Source organism: Arachis stenosperma, chromosome 1, assembly GCF_014773155.1.
Source record: "Arachis stenosperma cultivar V10309 chromosome 1, arast.V10309.gnm1.PFL2, whole genome shotgun sequence".
Taxonomy (NCBI): Eukaryota; Viridiplantae; Streptophyta; class Magnoliopsida; order Fabales; family Fabaceae; genus Arachis; species Arachis stenosperma.
The window spans coordinates 43,473,696-43,489,599 of record NC_080377.1 but is presented as its reverse complement, the minus strand read 5'-3'; the positions used below and the strand labels follow the sequence as shown (position 1 = coordinate 43,489,599).

The 15,904-nt window shown below is 41.1% G+C and overlaps 1 non-coding gene across 1 annotated transcript; it reads right to left on the bottom strand.

Annotated features, from left to right (window-relative positions):
* Positions 1-15,800: 15,800 nt before the first annotated feature.
* Positions 15,801-15,904, bottom strand: LOC130956300 (small nucleolar RNA R71). Its single transcript, XR_009077068.1, has one exon. It is a non-coding gene; the product is annotated as a small nucleolar RNA R71 (small nucleolar RNA).

Here is a 15,904-nt window from a genome sequence, read left to right as displayed (position 1 = left end):
GCTAATAATAGGAACATACCTTCCTGCAATTCCTTGAGAAGACGACCCGAGGTTTGAATACTCAGTTATCAATTTTAAAAGGGTTTGTTACTTGTGACAACCAAAATGTTTGTAAGAAAGGTTGATTGCTTGGTTTAGTAACTATACTTACAACGAGAGTTTACTATAACTTCTAAACCATCAATCTTCAGTTCTTCAAAATGGCGCCGTTGCCGGAGAATTGCAAACGTGTGCCTTATTATTGGTTATTGTAAATATTTTAAAAATATATATTTTTTTCTTTTACTTGTTTATTTGTTTTCTCTCTTCCCTCGTATTTCTGATATCTATTATGAATTCTCACCTCTCTCGCTTTGAGTTTGGTTCTAATTTTGTTGCAAGGAATGGAAGCTATAACAGGACTATGCATCAAGGTCTAAGCAATCAAAGATGGATGGAGCCACAAGGATCTGATCACCCCTTTAGGCAACAACATCCTCCTAGATATCATGGACAAAGACCATTTTACAATGCATGCCCAACTGATAGATTTGGTGGATCGCCTTGTAGCTACCAACAAGCCCCACCGTATGCTCAGAGACCATCCTTTCAACACAACCTCAATCCACCATACTCACAAGCTCCTTTTCACCATTCGCCACCGTACGATCCTTATCCACCCCAACACCAATCCAATTACTCCCAAGAACTACCACTCCCCCATACACCATGCCCATATCCATCAAAGCCAGAATCACAGGTTCGCCTCGAATAATCAATAAACCAATTTAATGCAACCCTTCATCAACTGGAGCAAGCAATAAATCAATTATCTTCCAGACATTCGGACACTCAACAGACTCCCATGGCTTCATGTGGAGAATCTAATGAAGAATGTGTTATGGAGAAGACACGAGAAGCTCCAGTGGACAACATAAAGCATAACTTCGTACCGGAACAAGTAGAGGATGCTGTCATTATAGAAGAGGAAGAGTTGGTTGAAGATTTAGGAGATGCTAAACCTCCATGGGAACACAGAGTCATAGAAGACTCCGTCAAGGATGCTACAATTGACGCTGAGGAGGATTTTGCACCACCTCCAATGCAAATATCTTATGAAGAACTAGACAGAATAACCCAGGACGCAGGTTTCCTTGATGATGATGATAACGAGTCCTGTTCTCTTAGTGACGAACTTGCATCCGCAAGTGATTTCTTTGAGATAGAAGAATCTTCCCCGAGTGAATATGAAGATGATGCTGAGGTAGATTTTTCTCAACCTCCAATATATGACTTGAGCAATGATGAGGGAGAAATTGAAGACTCTGATCAAGATATGATTGAAGTGGAAGAAATTTGCAAAGAAATGGAAGAATTCACAGAAGATTATATGGGAGTAGAACTTACAAAACCACTGAAAACACCTATCCCAAGGCCATTACCGCCCAACACAAACTACAAGTGGGTAAAATTCTTGCCTTTTATCTTCAATCTTCCACTTGAATATGGTTTGCTTGAAATAGATGGCCAACTTAGGGCTCTCTGCGGCTTTAAGAGTAAGAGGGAAATGGCTCGTACTCAGAGCTGGTGCACAAGGTTCAATAAGGTTCCACGCTTCAACTCGAAGTGCAAGGATTGGTATCAAGCTCAATTGAATGGATCACGGAGAACGTTTGGTCACTGTGGTGAGAATCTACTTTTTAAACCTCCTGGATGAAAACATGTAGATCAAGACGAAGGCGGATTTAAAAGCAAAGCTTGGGATCATGGATTCTATGCTGACATTCGTCACCCCGGGAGCCTGAGAATCTGTTTGAAGTTGCTCAGAAGCTTTACATGCCTAGTTTGGGACCCCGGAGGCTATTGGCATTTGGTGGGCGAAATCGTGATCACTACAACTTCGCACAACTAACCAGCAAGTGCACTGGGTCGTCCAAGTAATAAACCTTACGCGAGTAAGGGTCGATCCCATGGAGATTGTTGGTATGAAGCAAGCTATGGTCACCTTGTAAATCTTAGTCAGGCAGACTCAAATGGGTATAGATGATGAATGAAACATAAAGATAAAGATAGAGATACTTATGTATATCATTGGTGAGAGCTTCAGATAAGCGTATGAAGATGCTTTGTCCCTTCCGTCTCTCTGCTTTCCTAATGTCTTCATCCAATCCTTCTTACTCCTTTCCATGGCAAGCTTATGCAAGGGTTTCACCGTTGTCAGTGGCTACCTCCCATCCTCTCAGTGGAAATGTTCAACGCACCCTGTCACGGCACGGCTATCCATCTGTCGGTTCTCAATCAGGCTGGAATAGAATCCAGTGATTCTTTTGCGTCTGTCACTAACGCCCCGCCCTCAGGAGTTTGAAGCACGTCACAGTCATTCAATCATTGAATCCTACTCAGAATACCACAGACAAGGTTAGACCTTCCAGATTCTCTTGAATGCCGCCATCAGTTCTTGCCTATACCACGAAGACTCTGATCTCACGGAATGGCTGGCTCGTTTGTCAGGCGAGTGCTCGGTTGTCAGGCGATCAACCATGCATCGTGTATCAGGAATCCAAGAGATATTCACCCAGTCTAAGGTAGAACGGAGGTGGTTGTCAGTCACACGTTCATAGGTGAGAATGATGATGAGTGTCACGGATCATCACATTCATCAAGTTGAAGAACAAGTGATATCTTAGAATAAGAACAAGCGGAATTGAATAGAAGAACAATAGTAATTGCATTAATACTCGAGGTACAGCAGAGCTCCACACCTTAATCTATGGTGTGTAGAAACTCCACCGTTGAAAATACATAAGAACAAGGTCTAGGCATGGCCGTGAGGCCAGCCTCCCAATAATCTAAGAACAAGACGTCCAAAGATGATCTAGAGATCTAAAGTGATCAAAAGATTTTAAAATACAATAGTAAAAGGTCCTATTTATAGGAAACTAGTAGCTTAAGAATTACAAAGATGAGTAAATGACATAAAAATCCACTTCCGGGCCCACTTGGTGTGTGCTTGGGCTGAGCATTGAAGCATTTTCGTGTAGAGACTTCTCTTGGAGTTAAACGCCAGCTTTTGTGCCAGTTTGGGCGTTTAACTCCCACTTTGGTGCCAGTTCCGGCGTTTAACGCTGTGAATTCTGAAGGTGACTTTGAACGCCGGTTTGGGCCATCAAATCTTGGGCAAAGTATAGACTATCATATATTGCTGGAAAGCCCAGGATGTCTACTTTCCAACGCCGTTGAGAGCGGGCCAATTGGGCTTCTGTAGCTCCAGAAAATCTACTTCGAGTGCAGGGAGGTCAGAATCCAACAGCATCTGCAGTCCTTTTCAGTCTTTGAATCAGATTTTTGCTCAGGTCCCTCAATTTCAGCCAGAAAATACCTGAAATCACAGAAAAACACACAAACTCATAGTAAAGTCCAGAAAAGTGAATTTTAACTAAAAACTAATAAAAATATACTAAAAACTAACTAAATCATACTAAAAACATACTAAAAACAATGCCAAAAAGCGTATAAATTATCCGCTCATCACAACACCAAACTTAAATTGTTGCTTGTCCCCAAACAATTGAAAATCAAATAAGATAAAAAGAAGAGAATATGCAATGAATTCCAAAAACATCTATGAAGATCAGTATTAATTAGATGAGCGGGGCTTTTAGCTTTTTGCCTCTGAACAGTTTTGGCATCTCACTCTATCCTTTGAAACTCAGAATGATTGGCTTCTTTAGGAACTCAGAATCCAGATAGTGTCATTGATTCTCCTAGTTAAGTATTATGATTCTTGAACACAGCTACTTATTGAGTCTTGGCTGTGGCCCAAAGCACTCTGTTTTCCAGTATTACCACCGGATACATACATGCCACAGACACATAATTGGGTGAACCTTTTCAGATTGTGACTCAGCTTTGCTAGAGTCCCCAATTAGAGGTGTCCAGGGTTCTTAAGCACACTCTTTTAGCCTTGGATCACAACTTTATTTCTTTCTTTTTCTTTCTTTTTCTTTCTTTTTCTTTCTCCCCTTTTTTTTCCGTTTTTTTTTTCGCTTCTTCTTCTCTTTTTTTTTTGTATTCACTGCTTTTTCTTGCTTCAAGAATCATTTTTATGATTTTTCAGATCCTCAGTAACATGTCTCCTTTTTCATCATTCTTTCAAGAGCCAACATTCATGAACCACAAATTCAAAAGACATATGCACTGTTCAAGCATACATTCAGAAAACAAAAAAGTATTGCCACCACATCAAAATAATTAAATTGTTATAAAATTCAAAATTCATGCAATTCTTTTCTTTTTCAATTAAGAACATTGTTTATTTAAGAAAGGTGATGGATTCATAGGACATTCATAACTTTAAGGCATAGATACTAATGATCACGAGACACAAACATAGATAAACATAAGCACAAAAAATTCGAAAAACAGGCAAATAAAGAACAAGAAGATTAAAGAACGGGTCCACCTTAGTGATGGCGGCTTGTTCTTCCTCTTGAAGGTCTTATGGAGTGCTTGAGCTCCTCAATGTCTCTTCCTTGTCTTTGTTGCTCCTCTCTCATGATTCTTTGATCTTCTCTAATTTCATGGAGGAGGATGGAATGTTCTTGGTGCTCCACCCTTAGTTGTCCCATGTTGGAACTTAATTCTCCTAGGGAGGTGTTAATCTGCTCCCAATAGTCTTGTGGAGGAAAGTGCATCCCTTGAGGCATCTCAGGGATCTCATGATGAGAGGGGTCTCTTGTTTGCTCCATCATTTTCTTAGTGATGGGCTTATCCTCATCAATGGGGGTGTCTCCTTCTATGTCAACTCCAACTGAATAACAGAGGTGACAAATGAGATGAGGAAAGGCTAACCTTGCCAAGGTAGAGGACTTGTCCGCCACCTTATAGAGTTCTTGGGCTATAACCTCATGAACTTCCACTTCTTCTCCAATCATGATGCTATGGATCATGATGGCTCGGTCTAGAGTAACTTCGGACCGGTTACTAGTGGGAATGATTGAGCGTTGGATAAACTCCAACCATCCTCTAGCCACGGGCTTGAGGTCATGCCTTCTTAGTTGAACCGGCTTCCCTCTTGAATCTCTCTTCCATTGGGCGCCCTCTTCACAAATGTCAGTGAGGACTTGGTCCAACCTTTGATCAAAGTTGACCCTTCTAGTGTAAGGATGTTCATCTCCTTGCATCATAGGCAAGTTGAATGCCAAACTTACATTTTCCGGACTAAAATCCAAGTATTTCCCCCGAACCATAGTAAGCCAATTCTTTGGATCCGGGTTCACACTTTGATCATGGTTCTTGGTGATCCATGCATTGGCATAGAACTCTTGAACCATTAAGATTCCGACTTGTTGAATGGGGTTGGTGAGAACTTCCCAACCTCTTCTTCGGATCTCATGTCGGATCTCCGGATATTCACTCTTTTTGAGTGAAAAAGGGACCTCGGGGATCACCTTCTTCAAGGCTACAACTTCATAGAAGTGGTTTTGATGCACCCTTGAGATGAATCTCTCCATCTCCCATGACTCGGAGGTGGAAGCTTTTGCCTTCCCTTTCCTCTTTCTAGAGGTTTCTCCGGCCTTGGGTGCCATAAATGGTTATGGAAAAACAAAAAGCAATGCTTTTACCACACCAAACTTAAAAGGTTTGCTCGTCCTCGAGCAAAAGAAGAAAGAATAGAGGAGAAGGAGAAGAAATGAGGAAGAAGGGAATGGCTTTGTGTTCGGCCAAAGAGGCATGCAAAATTGCGTTTTTAGCCAATTCTGGCGTTAAACGCCGGGCTGGTGCCCATTTCTGGCGTTTAACGCCAGGTTCTTGCCCTTTCCTGGCGTTTAACGCCAGTCTGGTGCCCCTTTCTGGCGTTAAACGCCCAGAATGGTGCCAGACTGGGCGTTAAACGCCCATCTGCTAGCCTTACTGGCGTTTAAACGCCAGTAGGTTCTTCCTCCAGGGTGTGCTGTTTTTCTTCCTGTTTTTCATTCTGTTTTTGCTTTTTCAATTGATTTTGTGACTTCTCATGATCATCAACCTACAGAAAACATAAAATAACAAAGGAAAATAGATAAAATATAACATTGGGTTGCCTCCCAACAAGCGCTTCTTTAATGTCAATAGCTTGACAGATGGCTCTCATGGAGCCTCACATTTTCTCAGAGCAATGTTGGAATCTCCCAACACCAAACTTAGAGTTTGAATGTGGGGGTTCAACACCAAACTTAGAGTTTGGTGTTGGCCTCCCAACACCAAACTTAGAGTTTGACTGTGGGGGCTCTGTTTGACTCTGATTTGAGAGAAGCTCTTCATGCTTCCTCTCCATGGTGACAGAGGGATATCCTTGAGCCTTAAACACAAAGGATTCTTCATTCACTTGAATGATCAGTTCACCTCCATCAACATCAATCACAGCCTTTGCTGTGGCTAGGAAGGGTCTGCTAAGAATGATGGATTCATCCATGCACTTCCCAGTCTCTAGGACTATTGATGAGCGGATAATTTATACGCTTTTTGGCATTGTTTTTAGTATGTTTTTAGTGTGATTTAGTTAGTTTTTAGTATATTTTTATTGGTTTTTAGTTAAAATTCACTTTTCTGGACTTTACTATGAGTTTGTGTGTTTTTCTGTGATTTCAGGTATTTTCTGGCTGAAATTGAGGGACCTGAGCAAAAATCTGATTCAGAGACTGAAAAGGACTGCAGATGCTGTTGGATTCTGACCTCCCTGCACTCGAAGTGGATTTTCTGGAGCTACAGAAGCCCAATTGGCGCGCTCTCAACGGCGTTAGAAAGTAGACATCCTGGGCTTTCCAGCAATGTATAATAGTCCATACTTTGCCCGAGATTTAATGGCCCAAACCGGCATTGCAAATCAGCCTCAGAATTTCCAGCGTTTAACGCTGGAACTGGCATAAAAATTGGAGTTAAACGCCCAAACTGGCATGAAAGCTGGCGTTTAACTCCAGAAAAGGTCTCTACACATGAAAGTTTTAATGCTCAGCCCAAGCACACACCAAGTGGGCCCGGAAGTAGATTTTTCTGTCATTTACTCATTTCTGTAAACCTTAGGTTACTAGTTCACTATTAATAGGATCTTTTGACATTGTAACTGTACCTCATGACACTTTACACGTTTCTTTGTGTACCTTCCACGGCATGAGTCTCTAAACCCCATGGTTGGGGGTGAGGAGCTCTGCTGTGTCTTGATGGATTAATGCAATTACTACTGTTTTTCATTCAATCATGCTTGCTTCCATTCTAAGATATTACTTGTTCTTAAACTGGATGAATGTGATGATCCGTGACACTCATCATTATTCTCAACTATGAACGCGTGCCTGACAACCACCTCCGTTCTACCTTAGATTAAGTAGATATCTCTTGGATTCTTTAACCGGAATCTTCGTGGTATAAGCTAGAACTGATGGCGGCATTCAAGAGAATCTGGAAGGTCTAAACCTTGTCTGTGGTATTCTGAGTAGGATTCAATGATTGAATGACTGTGACGAGCTTCAAACTCCTGAAGGCGGGGCGTTAGTGACAGACGCAAAAGAATCACTGGATTCTATTCCGGCCTGATTGAGAACCGACAGATGGATAGCCGTGCCGTGACAGGGTGCGTTGAACATTTCCACTGAAAGGATGGGAGGTAGCCACTGACAACGGTGAAACCCTTGCATACAGCTTGCCATGGAAGGAGCCTTGCGTGTTTGAGGAAGAAGACAGTAGGAAAGCAGAGATTCAGAAGGCCGAGCATCTCCAAAGCCTCAACCTATTCTCCATTACTGCAAAACAAGTACTTATTTCATGTTCTTTTACCTTTCACAGTCAACCCTGATAATCTTTGATATCCTGACTAAGATTTACAAGATAACCATAGCTTGCTTCAAGCCGACAATCTCCGTGGGATCGACCCTTACTCACGTAAGGTATTACTTGGACGACCCAGTGCACTTGCTGGTTAGTTGTGCGGGATTGCAAAAGTGTGATTGCAATTTCGTGCACCAAGTTTTTGGCGCCGTTGCCGGGGATTGTTCGAGTTTGGACAACTGACGGCTTATCTTGTTGCTTAGATTAGGACTGTTTTATTTTTGTTGGTTTAGAGTCTTTTAGTTGAGTCTAGTTTCATATTTTAAGTTTGGTGTCAATTGCATGCTTTTGTTTTTCTTCTAATTTTCGAATTTGCATGTCTTTAGTCCCTTTTTGATCCGTAAAAATTCTAAGTTTGGTGTCCTCTTTGTGTTTTTCCTTTAAAATTTTCGAAAAAATTGTGTTTGATTTTCTAAAATTTTAAGTTTGGTGTCATTTTGTTGTTTTTCTCTTTCCTCTTTTCAACAATCAAATCTTTTTCATAAAAATTTTTTCAATCATATCTTTCTAATTGATAATCTCAAAATCCTTTTGATTAACTAATTGATCCAGTTTTCAATTTGCTTTGATCTTATTTTCTTTTAATTTTTGAATTTTTATTTTATTTTCCTTTTATTTTATTTTATTTTTTTTTTTCGGTTAATTCAAAAAAAAAAGTTTTTCTACTTGCAATCCATATCATTCCCTTTATCCATCATGGACCTAAGTGGGATTGATCAGTCCAGAAGGACTCTGGGGTCATATGCCAACCCCATTACAGCTGCATATGGGAGTAGCATCTGTACACCTCCCATCAAAGCAAGCAGCTTTGAGTTAAATCCTCAACTCATTATCATAGTGCAGCAAAATTGCCAGTATTCCGGTCTTCCACAGGAAGAACCTACTGAGTTTCTGGCACAGTTCTTACAAATTGCTGACACAGTACATGATAAAGAGGTGGATCAGGATGTCTACAGACTATTACTGTTTCCATTTCCTGTAAAAGATCAAGCTAAAAGGTGGTTGAATAACCAACCTACAGCAAGCATAAAGACATGGAAACAGTTATCAGACAAATTCCTGAATCACTTTTACCCTCCAAAGAGGATGACACAGCTAAGGCTGGACATCCAAGGCTTTAAACAAGAGGATAATGAATCCCTTTACAATTCCTGGGAGAGGTATAGAGGTATGCTAAGAAAATGCCCTCTGAAATATTTTCAGAGTGGGTACAGTTAGACATCTTCTACTATGGGCTTACAGAAAAAGCTCAGATGTCTTTAGACCACTCAGCTGGTGGATCTATACACATGAGGAAGACTATTGAAGAGGCTCAAGAGCTTATAGACACTGTTGCTAGAAACCAATATTTGTACTCTAGCAATGAGTTCTCTCCAAAAGAGGAAGTCATGGCAGTAGTCACTAATCCTAATCCTCAAGAACAGATGACTGAGCTTAATCAACAGTTACTCCTGATGACAGAACAGTTAGCAGAATTTAAAGAAATGCTCCATGAAACTAAAGTTGCTAACAAGAACATAGAACTGCAGTTGAATCAAGCAAAACAGCAGATATCCAAACAGATAACAGAAGAATGTCAAGCAGTTCAACTGAGGAGTGGAAAGACACTGAATAACACTGCTCAAAAGAGCATAAAGCCAAACAAGGAACAATTGACAGAGGATAACCAAACCACTGTTCAAAATCCCTCTGAGGACAGTAAGAGCCCAGAGAGGAATGTTATTGGCGTTCAAACGCCAGAAAGGGAGGGAAAGCTGGCGTTAAACGCCCATTCCCTGCCCAGCTCTGGCGTTCAAACGCCAGAAAAGGGGGAAAAGTTGGCGTTAAACGCCCATTTTCCACCCAATCCTGGCGTTCAGACGCCAAGGGAAGATCAGACACCTGAGAGTGCTGACAGTAATCCCTCTAACAAGGCTTCTTCAACCACTTCTGTAAGGAATAAACCTGCAGCATCTAAGGTTGAAGACTATAAAGCCAAGATGCCTTATCCTCAAAAACTCCGCCAAGCGGAGCAGGATAAGCAATTTGCCCGCTTTGCAGATTATCTAAGGACTCTTGAAATAAAGATTCCGTTTGCAGAGGCACTTGAGCAAATACCTTCTTATGCTAAGTTCATGAAAGAGATCTTAAGTCATAAGAAGGATTGGAGAGAAACTGAAAAAGTATTTCTCACTGAAGAATGCAGTGCAGTCATTTTGAAAAGCTTACCAGAAAAGCTTCAAGATCCAGGAAGCTTTATGATACCATGCACATTAGAAGGTGCTTGCACCAAGACAGCCCTATGTGATCTTGGAGCAAGCATCAATCTAATACCTGCATCCACTATCAGAAAGCTTGGGTTGACTGGAGAAGTCAAACCAACCCGGATATGCCTCCAACTTGCTGATGGCTCCATTAAACATCCATCAGGCATAATAGAGGATATGATTGTCAAGGTTGGGCCATTCGCCTTTCCAACTGACTTTGTGGTGCTGGAAATGGAGGAGCACAAGAGTGCAACTCTCATTCTTGGAAGACCTTTCCTAGCAACTGGACGAACTCTCATTGATGTACAAAAAGGGGAAGTAACCCTGAGAGTCAATGAGGATGAGTTCAAGTTGAATGCTGTAAAAGCTATGCAGCACCCAGACACACCAAATGACTGCATGGGCGCTGACATTATTGACTCTCTGGTAGAAGAGATCAATATGACTGAAAGCCTAGAATCAGAGCTTGAGGACATCTTCAAGGATGCTCAACCTGATCAAGAAGAACTAGAGGAAACAAAGGAATTTTCGAAAATTCCTCAGGAGGAGGATAAGCCTCCCAAACCTGAACTCAAACCACTACCACCATCCCTGAAATATGCATTTCGGGGAGAGGGTGAAACTTTTCCAGTGATTATAAGCTCTGCTTTGAATCCACAGGAAGAGGAAGCACTGATTCAAGTGCTAAGGACACACAAGACAGCTCTTGGGTGGTCCATAAGTGATCTTAAGGGCATTAGCCCAGCTAGATACATGCACAAGATCCTATTGGAGGATAATGCCAAACCAGTGGTCCAACCACAGAGGAGGCTAAATCCTGCCATGAAGGAGGTGGTGCAGAAAGAGGTCACTAAATTACTAGAGGCTGGGATTATTTATCCTATTTCTGATAGCCCCTGGGTGAGCCCAGTACAAGTTGTCCCCAAGAAGGGAGGCATGACAGTGGTTCATAATGAAAAAAATGAACTGGTTCCTACAAGAACAGTCACAGGGTGGCGTATGTGTATTGACTACAGAAGGCTCAATACAGCCACCAGAAAGGATCATTTTCCTTTACCATTCATAGACCAAATGCTAGAGAGACTAGCAGGTCATGATTATTACTGCTTTTTGGATGGCTATTCAGGTTACAACCAAATTGCAGTAGATCCTCAGGACCAAGAGAAAATAGCATTTACCTGCCCTTCTGGCGTGTTTGCCTACAGGAGGATGCCTTTTGGTATGTGTAATGCTCCTGCAACCTTTCAGAGATGCATGTTATCCATCTTCTCTGATATAGTGGAGAAATTCCTGGAAGTCTTCATGGACGACTTCTCAGTATATGGAGACTCATTCAGCTCCTGTCTTAACCACCTATCACTTGTCCTGAAAAGGTGCCAAGAGACTAACCTGGTTTTAAACTGGGAGAAATGTCACTTTATGGTGACTGAAGGAATTGTCCTTGGGCACAAAATTTCAAGCAGGGGAATAGAGGTGGATAAGGCAAAGGTAGAGGTAATTGAAAAATTACCACCACCTGCCAATGTTAAGGCAATCAGAAGCTTTCTGGGGCATGCAGGATTCTACAGAAGGTTCATAAAGGATTTTTCGAAAATTGCAAAACCTTTGAGTAACCTGCTAGCTGCTGACACACCATTTGTGTTTGACACACAGTGTCAGCAGGCGTTTGAGACCCTGAAAGCTAAGCTGGTCACAACACCAGTCATCTCTGCACCAGATTGGACATTGCCATTTGAACTAATGTGTGATGCCAGTGACCATGCCATTGGTGCAGTGTTGGGACAGAGGCATAACAAGCTTCTGCACGTCATTTATTATGCTAGCCGTGTTCTAAATGATGCACAGAAGAATTACACAACCACAGAAAAAGAGTTACTTGCAGTGGTCTATGTCATTGACAAGTTTAGATCCTATCTAGTGGGATCCAAAGTGATTGTGTACACTGACCATGCTGCTCTTAAATACTTACTCACAAAGCAGGATTCAAAACCCAGGCTAATAAGATGGGTGTTTGATGAGCGGATAATTTATACGCTTTTTGGCATTGTTTTTAGTATGTTTTTAGTATCTTTTAGTTAGTTTTTAGTATATTTTTATTAGTTTTTAGTTAAAATTCACTTTTCTGGACTTTACTATGAGTTTGTGTGTTTTTCTGTGATTTCAGGTATTTTCTGGCTGAAATTGAGGGATCTGAGCAAAAATCTGATCCAGAGACTCAAAAGGACTGCAGATGCTGTTGGATTCTGACCTTCCTGCACTCGAAGTGGATTTTCTGGAGCTACAGAAGCCCAATTGGCGCGCTCTCAACGGCGTTGGAAAGTAGACATCCTGGGCTTTCCAGCAATATATGATAGTCCATACTTTGCCCAAGATTTGATGGCCCAAACCGGCGTTCAAAGTCACCTACAGAAATTCCAGCGTTAAACGCCGGAACTGGCACCTAAATGGGAGTTAAACGCCCAAACTGGCATAAAAGCTGGCGTTTAACTCCAAGGAGAGTCTCTACACGAAAATGCTTCATTGCTCAGCCCAAGCACACACCAAGTGGGCCCGGAAGTGGATTTTTATGTCATTTACTCATCTATGTACACCTTAGGCTACTAGTTTTCTATAAGTAGGACCTTTTACTATTGTATTTGAGAGCTTTTGATCATGTTTTTATGATTGAACCCTCTTTGGGAGGCTGGCCATTCGGCCATGCCTAGACCTTGTTCTTATGTATTTTCAACGGTGGAGTTTCTACACACCATAGATTAAGGTGTGGAGCTCTGTTGTACCTCGAGTATTAATGCAATTACTATTGTTCTTCTATTCAATTCCGCTTGTTCTTGTTCCAAGATATCACCTGTTCTTCAACTTGATGAATGTGATGATCCGTGACACTCATCATCATTCTCACTTATGAACAAAGTGACTGACAACCACTCTTGTTCTACAAGCATACGAGGCTTAGTGAATATCTCTTGGATTCCTGATACACGATGCATGGTTGATCGCCTGACAACCGAGTGCTCGCCTGACAAACGAGCCAGCCATTCCGTGAGATCAGAGTCTTCGTGGTATAGGCGAGAACTGATGGCGGCATTCAAGAGAATCCGGAAGGTCTAACCTTGTCTGTGGTATTCTGAGTAGGATTCAATGATTGAATGACTGTGACGTGCTTCAAACTCCTAGCAGGCGGGGCGTTAGTGACAGACGCAAAAGAATCGATGGATTTTATTCCGGCCTGACCGAGAACCGACAGTTGATTACCCATGCTGTGACAGAGCATAGGCGACGTTTTCACTGAGAGGATGGGAGGTAGCCACTGACAACGGTGAAACCCTACATGAGCTTGCCATGGAAAGGAGTAAGAAGGATTGGATGAAGACATTAGGAAAGCAGAGAGACGGAAGGGAAGGCATCTTCATACGCTTATCTGAAGCTCTCACCAATGATATACATAAGTATCCCTATCTTTATCTTTATGCTTTATTCGTTTATCACTATACCCATTTGAGTCTGCTGACTGAGATTTACAAGGTGACCATAGCTGCTTCATACCAACAATCTCCGTGGGATCGACCCTTACTCGCGTAAGGTTTATTACTTGGACGACCAGTGCACTTGCTGGTTAGTTGTGCGAAGTTGTGTTTATGCCATGGTATTGAGCACAAGTCTTTGGAGCCATTACCGGGGATTGTTCTGTGTAAAAGTAGTGATCACAATTTCGTGCACCAAGTTTTTGGCGCCGTTGCCGGGGATTGTTCTTGAGTATGGACAACTGACGGTTCATCTTGTTGCTTAGATTAGGTATTTTTCTTCAGAGTTCTTAAGAATGAATTCTAGTGTTTCATGGTGATCTGCTGAAATCTGGCTGGCTGTGAAGCCATGTCTAATCTTATTGGACCGAGGTTTCAACTGATCATCACAATAGCTTGTTGATCTCTATCAATCTTGCTATTGGAGCAATGATCTGCTAAGGCTTGGCTGGCCATTGGCCATGTCTAGTGTTTGGACGAAGCTTTCTTTGAAAGCTTGGCTGGCTGTGAAGCCATGTCTAATTCCTGGACCGGAGTCTTAGACTAGCATTGCAATGATTCCTGGAAATTCAAATTTGAGAATTTTGAAACCTTTATTTTCTGTTTTCACATAATTTTCTAAAAAAGTACAAAAAAATTATAAAAATCATAAAAACCAAAAATACTTTATGTTTCTTGTTTGAGTCTAGTGTCTAATCTTAAGTTTGGTGTCTTGCATGCCTTGTTTAATTGATCTTGGTTCTATTTTCAAGTCAATAGTACAGGGGACTGAAGATTCAGAACATGCAGCAGAGGAATTACACAGAAAAAGCTGGGCGTTCAAAACGCCCAGTGAAGAAGGACAGACTGGCGTTTAAACGCCAGCCAGGGTACCTGGTTGGGCGTTTAACGCCCAAAAAGGTAGCATTTTGGGCGTTAAACGCCAGAATGGATACCATTCTGGGCGTTTAACGCCATGATGGCACAAGAGGGAAGATTTTGTTTTTCAAATCAATTTTTTTAAAAGTTTTCAAAGTTTTTCAAAATCAAATCTTTTTCAAATCATATCTTTTCAATCAAATGTTTTTCAAAATCAATTTCTTTCCTTTTTCAAAGATACTTACTAACAATTAATGATTTGATTAAACATTTTAAGTATGTTGCCTTTTCTGTTGAGAAAGGTTTAATGTTTGAATCATATCTTTTCTTGTTAGGCAAGTCATTAATTTTTAAAATCCAATCTTTTTAAAATTGTTTTCAAATCATATCTTTTCAATCATATCTTTTTAAAACCATAACTTTTCGATCAAATCTTTTTAATCACATCTTTTTCAAAACAGTTTTCAATCATATCTTTTTGATTTCTAAATTCAAAATCTTTTTCAAAAATCACTGATTTCTTTTCCACTTTGAGTTTTCGAAAATTATCAATCAATTTTTCAAAATGTTTTTAAAATCTTTTTAATTAATTTTCGAAAATTCTCTTCCTCTCTTCCCACATCCTTCTGTTTATGGAGTACCACTCCTTCTCAATGCACAATTCAAACTCTAACTAATTAAGTTCGAACTCCTCTACCTCTTCTTTCTATTTTTCTGTTCCTCTGACACTTCAAGGAATCTCTATACTGTGACATAGAGGATTCCATATTTTCTTGTTCTCTTCTCTTTCATATGAGCAGGAACAAAGACAAAGGCATTCTTGTTGAAGCTGACCCTGAACCTGAAAGGACCTTGAAGCAAAAGCTAAGAGAAGCTAAGGCACAACTCTCTGTAGAGGACCTGACCGAATTCTTCAAGGAAGAAGAACCCATGGCAGCCGAAAACAACAACAATGCCAACAATGCAAGGAAGGTGCTGGGTGACTTTACTGCACCTACTCCCGACTTCTATGGGAGAAGCATCTCTATCCCTGCCATTGGAGCAAACAACTTTGAGCTTAAGCCTCAGTTAGTTTTCTTTAATGCAACAGAATTGCAAGTTCCATGGACTTCCATTGGAAGATCCTCATCAGTTTTTAGCTGAGTTCTTGCAAATCTGTGACACAGTCAAGACTAATGGGGTTGACCCTGAGGTCTACAGACTGATGCTATTCCCTTTTGCTGTAAGAGACAGAGCTAGAATATGGTTGGACTCTCAACCTAAGGAAAGCCTGGACTCTTGGGAAAAGCTAGTCAATGCCTTCTTGGCAAAGTTCTTTCCACCTTAAAAATTGAGTAAGCTTAGAGTGGAAGTCCAAACCTTCAGACAGAAGGATGGTGAATCCCTCTATGAAGCTTGGGAAAGATACAAACAATTGATCAGAAAATGTCCATCTGACAT